Source organism: Hemitrygon akajei, chromosome 21 (genome assembly GCF_048418815.1).
Source record: "Hemitrygon akajei chromosome 21, sHemAka1.3, whole genome shotgun sequence".
NCBI lineage: Eukaryota > Metazoa > Chordata > Chondrichthyes > Myliobatiformes > Dasyatidae > Hemitrygon > Hemitrygon akajei.
This window is the reverse complement of record NC_133144.1, coordinates 27,423,046-27,430,918: the sequence shown is the minus strand read 5'-3', so window position 1 is coordinate 27,430,918 and position 7,873 is coordinate 27,423,046.

Below are 7,873 nucleotides of genomic sequence, written 5' to 3'. Positions count from 1 at the left end.
AGAGACCAATCAGGATTCATATTCATTCATTCTCTCTCTCTCTCCCTCCCTCTCCCTCTCCCTCTCCCTCTCCTCCCCCCCCTCCCTCTCTCCCTCCCTCCCCCTGACCTCACTGCAATTCAGCCAGGACCAGTGGGTCCATCAATAATGACATTTCCTGAATCAGTTCATGTACATTTAAAAAAACAGTTGGGAGGCCATTAAATCCTGGGCAAGGATTCTTCTAGCTGCTGTGCTAAATCCTGAAACTCGGTGGTAGTATGGATGCTGTTGGAGCTTGATTTTGTTCATCATCTCTGCCTTCCTGTTTATTTTTTACAGGACAGAGCCTTGATTACCTTGGTTACATCCCCATCCGAATCTTCATCATTATACCAGCTATCCCCATCATCTCCAGCAGCATGTTAGTCTCAGAGCGTCCTTGCCCCACCCATGCAGCGTCACTTAAGATAGTGTTCTGAGAACTCAGAGGCCAACTCGCACTACAACCACTTGCTTTCCTCAGCGAGCTCAGCTGTTTCAATACTCAACTACCACAATGCAGTCATAAAAATACACCCTACCTGAGGCAGAGAATCTGTCTTAGAGGGATTACGTCCTGGGGGGGGGGGGGGGGGGGGGGGGGGGGGGGGGGTGGTGTGTGTGTGTGTGTGTGTGTGTGTGTGTGTGTGTGTGTGTGTGTGTGTGTGTGTGTGTGTGTGTGTGTGTGTGTGTGTGTGTGTGTGTGTGTGTGTGTGTGTGTGTGTGTGTGTGTGTGTGTGTGTGTGTGTGTGTGTGTGTGTGTGTGTGTGTGTGTGTGTGTGTGTGTGTGTGTGTGTGTGTGTGTGTGTGTGTGTGTGTGTGTGTGTGTGTGTGTGTGTGTGTGTGTGTGTGTGTGTGTGTGTGTGTGTGTGTGTGTGTGTGTGTGTGTGTGTGTGTGTGTGTGTGTGTGTGTGTGTGTGTGTGTGTGTGTGTGTGTGTGTGTGTGTGTGTGTGTGTGTGTGTGTGTGTGTGTGTGTGTGTGTGTGTGTGTGTGTGTGTGTGTGTGTGTGTGTGTGTGTGTGTGTGTGTGTGTGTGTGTGTGTGTGTGTGTGTGTGTGTGTGTGTGTGTGTGTGTGTGTGTGTGTGTGTGTGTGTGTGTGTGTGTGTGTGTGTGTGTGTGTGTGTGTGTGTGTGTGTGTGTGTGTGTGTGTGTGTGTGTGTGTGTGTGTGTGTGTGTGTGTGTGTGTGTGTGTGTGTGTGTGTGTGTGTGTGTGTGTGTGTGTGTGTGTGTGTGTGTGTGTGTGTGTGTGTGTGTGTGTGTGTGTGTGTGTGTGTGTGTGTGTGTGTGTGTGTGTGTGTGTGTGTGTGTGTGTGTGTGTGTGTGTGTGTGTGTGTGTGTGTGTGTGTGTGTGTGTGTGTGTGTGTGTGTGTGTGTGTGTGTGTGTGTGTGTGTGTGTGTGTGTGTGTGTGTGTGTGTGTGTGTGTGTGTGTGTGTGTGTGTGTGTGTGTGTGTGTGTGTGTGTGTGTGTGTGTGTGTGTGTGTGTGTGTGTGTGTGTGTGTGTGTGTGTGTGTGTGTGTGTGTGTGTGTGTGTGTGTGTGTGTGTGTGTGTGTGTGTGTGTGTGTGTGTGTGTGGTGTGTGTGTGTGTGTGTGTGTGTGTGTGTGTGTGTGTGTGTGTGTGTGTGTGTGTGTGTGTGTGTGTGGTGTGTGTGTGTGTGTGTGTGTGTGTGGGTGTGTGTGTGTGTGTGTGTGTGTGTGTGTGTGTGTGTGTGTGTGTGTGTGTGTGTGTGTGTGGGTGTGTGTGTGTGTGTGTGTGTGTGTGTGTGTGTGTGTGTGGTGTGTGTGTGTGTGTGTGTGTGTGTGTGTGTGTGTGTGTGTGTGTGTGTGTGTGTGTGTGTGTGTGTGTGTGTGTGTGTGTGTGTGTGTGTGTGTGTGTGTGTGTGTGTGTGTGTGTGTGGTGTGTGTGTGTGTGTGTGTGTGTGTGTGTGTGTGTGTGTGTGTGTGTGTGTGTGTGTGTGTGTGTGTGTGTGTGTGTGTGTGTGTGTGTGTGTGTGTGTGTTTTGAGAGAGGGAAGCTATATGCTCAAGGCATTATGATACCACACATGAAAGCTTATCAGGCAATTCCACAAATACCTTCCTCAACATTTGTAAGGACTCCATTTACTCAGAACATTAGTCAGCAATCCAAACCCTTAGAGTTATACGTCTGTCTGGGGACCTGATAATTCTCGGGTACGGTACCACTCAACTTTCTTGTTTACCTCCACATTTTCCCGAGACCTGCTCACAGTGCCAAAGTGTAATGGACGGTTTAAGTCAGACCCAACAACTCGAGTGTCCAGGAGATGTGGTAATAAGCACAACAATGTAATTTAGGCTTAACTTATTAACATAAAATAGAAAGCACAGATAAACCACACAACATACCACATAGCAAGTCACAAAGATTTGGGGGCTCATAATTCCTTCACCACACAACTGATGCTGTCAGCGGATCTCCAAATTCAGACTAGCTCACAAAACTACCCTTTGGACCTAGGCACCAATCGTGATTTCTGGCTCCAAATGAAGCCCAAAGAAAATCCAAAAAGCAGCCCAGTATATCCGCGGGCTTCACAAATGAAGAAACAAGTGGAGACAGTCATACTCTTGGATCTTACATTAACTCAGCATGGTTACATCAAACAGCACATCATGTATCCGTTTACACAATCTCCTAATGGTGTTTCTTTAATTAGGGTAACTTTTCTGCCCCTGGAGTAGATTTTCAAAAAGAAATAGTTTTTTTTCCCAAAAACCAAGTACTATAGTTTTAAAAGTGAGGTAATAGTAAATCTAAACTTCTTTCAGTTTGCTTCATAAATAATATTTCTTAATTTTTAAGTGAGTTAACAACGTTAATGTGCCAGATTTTCACTATTTTGGGCTTGTTCCCTACCCAGACTCTAACGTTGTCTTCAAAATAAAGTAATAATAAATATTAAATTCACAAAACTTTTATTTTGTATTTTCTTGCAAGAACTTTTTAAACACGTCAAATTTATGTGGGTTATTTATTATACAATTCGTACATTTTTTAAGATGAAGAACCACTGCCCTCAACACTTCTGTCATTACCAATACTCAACAGACTTCAGTGACCAATCAAGATTTTTTCAAACAACTCCTTATATATTTGCCGTTAAAAACAAATGAGAAGTGACAGGGGAGCATGTGGCTGTTAAGGCAGACGACTGATACTTTGATGTCCAGAAATGTGAGTAATATAAAGATTTATACTTCCTGATCTGAGAATATGTCTATTGCAGGTTATTACCAAATGAGCTATTATTTGAGTGTCTTAACTGAGAAATAATAAACTGCACTTTAATTCTGTATATTTAAATTACTTTTACAGCTAGCTATCCAGTGCGAGACTTAGCCAACCTTTTTCTTTAAAAAGTGAGAAATGTCATTACCATCACACATCTGACAGTGAAGTTGTCAAGATGGCCCCAAAATCATCAACAGACCAATAAAAGAAATAGACACACAATTAAAGACAACCCAGTGAAATATCAGCAGTACCTTGAAAGAAAAAGAGAGAGACAAAAAAAAGAAGGGAGACAGGAAAACTTCAGATCATCTCACAATTATCAAAGCGTGAACGGAGACTGAAGAGGCAACAGTGCAGAGTCAATTAAAGAAACAAAGGGCTGCCGACAAGAAAAGGTACCGTGCAAAGTATTATAGCAGAGAATATCCGCCGGAATCTCCAGCAGGCCAGCAACAAGAACAGAATGTCCTCCATCTTCCAGAGGCTTCACCCAGCGCTAATGGAGACTACAAGAAGGTGCTTTAAATTTCAAGTGTTCCTTTTCTTTCCCAGAGTTGTTGAGATTTCTGTGCATGCTTCATAAGCCTTACTATAAAAAAGTGTGTAGAGGGTTGAGTAAATGTTTTGTCAGTGTTTTAAAAAGTGTTCTCTCTTATGGACAGTTAAAAAATAATGATCTCTATAATCTGTTTGAAATTTGAATTACTGTTTATTCCAGAGTTCGAGGCAGATGTTCTGTAAGCATTATTGTTTTTTTTTAAAAAAAGGCCAGACAATACCTCATTTAGCTAGGCTGCCTATGTCATGTATCATGTGGATGATTTAAACATAAGTTCTTTAGCTGCCTGCCTGAAAAACTGTGATCTCCTATGAATTAAGATAAATAGTGCAGACTGTAAGGGCATGTTTTAAATTGTGTGTTGCTTCTTCTAGTTGGACAGATGTTTGTTTTGTCAGAGATGATGTTAAACTAAAACCATTGTTTGTCAGTGTTGAAAGTATTTTTGTCATTACCATCACAATGCATATTTTGATGTGAAATAAAGTTTTGTTTAGTAATATTGGTCTGAACTCATTTGCTGGAGTCAAGTGCTTTGATACCAAAATCTGCATTCTGTGTAAAAGGGTTACAATTCCAATAGTCTAATTAGTAAACAAGTGTTTTCTTGGTTAGCCAAGGAAAATATTTATCATGCTTAAGGAAGATGTGCCTCAAAAATACATACTGAATGTACTTATAAAAAAGGGGTTAAAACATTTTTTTTTAAAGAGACATGTTTTTTTTTATTTGCGGGAACACGCGGAAAATGCTGAAGAAACTCTGCAGGCCAGGCAGTATATCTGTTCCTTAGATGCTGCCTGGCCTGCAGAGTTCCTTCAGCATTTTGTGTGTGTTCCTTGGATTTCCAGCATCTGCAGATCTTCTCTTGTTTCTCTTTTTATTTGCAGGATTGACTTTGAAATTCTTGTTTGTCAATTCATTTTAAATTAAATTCAGCATTTTGATGGTGTGATGGTAATGATACTCACCCGGGAAAACTCTGCAAAAACATCTTAAAATATGAAAGACTTCTGATCAATACCAAGATCTGGCCTTCATTCCACAGCCTAAAATAAAGGTTATAATATGAACAAAATAGTTTCAAGAAATTTCATTTTTCAGAATATCAAGAAGTCTAAAGTGCCCCTAATTGAAGAATCACCCATAAATCAATGAGTTATTTCCTCATTATCTCAGGTCTGGAACCACAACATTCCTCAGGCTTTCAAAAGTACATTAAAGCCAACATATATAAGCAGTAAGTCCAAATCTAGACCAACATTTTCATTTTAATGGTTATTCATGGTTATCTCAGTGTTTAGCATACTTCACATGCTGAGAGTTTCAGAAAGAGTTATTATTTGACCTGACAGACATTCATTCATTGTTTTGCAAAATCTAATATGCCACACAAAGCATTTTCGTCTTTTTGATTAGCTCCTGCTTGGATGTCTAGAACTAAATATTGCTATTGTGTAGTTAAATGTAGTGGCTTAATGCTGTACATTAGCAAGCCATTAAAGGCAATGAGTTATGAAATACAATTCTATTGGTATTCATGATAATGGTTGTTGTTTTAGCATTGTATTGGCTTTTGGTTTATTATTGCCAATAAAAGTATCTATACTATCCAATTTACTGGCACTTTTCTGCTGTCCATTCTGTTTTGGCAATCCAATTTCCGACAAAAGGGTTTAATCTGAAAAATTAACTCTCTCCACAGAATCCAATTACATATTTTCAAATGTCAGTAGTACAGTGAAAATCTTTTGCAGGCCATTAATGCAGATAATTTCATCTCATCAGTACATCGAGGTAATACAACTGAAAGACATTAAAGTAATTGAACAAAATGCTACAGTTACAGAGGAAGTGCAGTGCAGGCAGACAACAGCTGGTAGATTGTGAGATCAGGAGTATATTTTATCAATTATAGATCCATTCAGTAGCCATAACCGTGGGATAGTAGCTGTCCTTGAGCTTGGAGGTATGTAATTTCAGGCTTCCATAATCCTATGATTGAGGAGATTTGGTATGTCACCAAAGACTCTAGCAAATTTCTGAAGATATACCATGGAGAGCATTCTTACAGGTTGCATAACCGTCTAGTATAGAGGGGCTACTGCACAGGACTGGAAAAGCTGCAGAGGTCTGCAAGCTCAGCCAGCTCCATAATGGGCACCCACCTCCCCAGCATCGAGGACACCTTCAAAAGGCAAAGCTTCAGAAAGTCGGCATCCATCATTAAGGACCTCCATCACCCAGGACATGTTCTCTTCTTATTACTACCATCAAGGAGGTGGTATAGGAGCCTGAAGGCACACATTCAAAGATTCAGGAACAGCTTCTTCCTCTTTAATCAAACAATGAAACCACGAATGCTGCCTCACTATCTTTGTTCTCTTTTGACATAACTTAATTAATTTAATATTATCAATATATATTCTTACTGTAATTTATTGTATTTTTATATTTTATATTACTTTTATATTCCTTTTATTGCTCTATCCCAATGCTGCTGTTACTGTTGATTTATCCTTCTCCACACTATGCTCTTCCCCTTTGATTTTGATAGTTTAATATTGACCTCTACAGATCCTTTTTTGACTGCTGCTTTTGCCAGCTTATCTGCTGTCTTATTTCCCATAATACCCGAATGTGCTGGAACCCACATGAATGCGATATTTTTGCCTTGTCTAGCCAGTTTTGAATTTGCAAACAGGAGTTTATAAAGCAGATCCTGGTGTCCCCTAGCTGTACCTGCCTTAATGCTTACAAGGGCCGATACAGAATCGCTACATATCACAAAATTACTAGTCAACCTGCTCACTCCATTCTAGTGCTAACAATATGGCAAACATTTCAACTGCATAAACACTCAAGCAATCTGGCGTTCTCTTGCTAGTTTCCACTTGATAACTTGGCACAACAATTGCAGACCCAGTTGCACCTGTTTCTGGATCATTTGATTCATCTGTAAAAATCAGTACGTCTTTATATTTAAATTCCCTATACCTATGATATTCACTGAGTATATCAGCCGTTTTATTACTGCATTTAATCTTAAGCAATTCCAAATCTACAGAGGGATTTTCTAATACCCAGAAAGGTCTGACAGGCCACACCATACTTGGACAAAACTCTTTATCATATATACACCCATATCTTTTGCTGTTTGCTCTCCTGTCTAGCCAAAACTTTCTTTTTATGTCCTTTCCTTCTCCCAGCATGTCTTCCAACACCCTTTTTGTAGGATTGCTATCACCATGCCCCCTTAAATTAATCCAGTAATTGGCTTCCAGCTGTTTACATTGCAGCCCCAGTGGCATTTCATTTGCTTCAACTTGGAGTGCAACACTGGGGATGTTCTAACCGCTCCCAAGCACACCCTTAGAGCCCGAGCTTGCACGATATCCAGTTCTGCTAACACAGATTTTGCTGCTGAACCATATACAATACTTCCATAATCTAATCTTGATCTTATTAATACTACATAAATATACTTCAGTGATGCAAAATCAGCACCCCATTCCAAACCAGCAAGACACCTCATGACATTTATCACATTTTTACATTTAGCAAATACAAATCTAACATGTTCTCTCCATGTTAATCTCAAGTCAAAGTGTACTCCCAAAACCCAAAAACTTTCAACTCTCTCCAGGTTACTTCCATACAGAGTCAGATTAAGTCCCCTGAACTTTTTCCTTGTAAAGAACATGGTTTTTGTCTACTCCACTGAAAATTTAACACCCCACTTTGTCCACCACTCTTCAACTTGATTAATTTCATCTTGCATTTTCATAACTATATGTCCAATATTTCTTCCTCCTTTCCACAAAGCCCCATCATCTGCAAACAATGACCTCCCCCACTTCCATTGGTATATTTACGAATATATCATTTATCAAAATGGAGAATAAAGTTGGACTCATTACACTCCCCTGAGGCATCCCGTTTTCTACAACATACTGGCTTGATAGCTCTGATCCTATCTTCACCTGAATAGTTCTTCCATTTAAAAAGTCCTTAACCCAATTGAACATTGCCCCC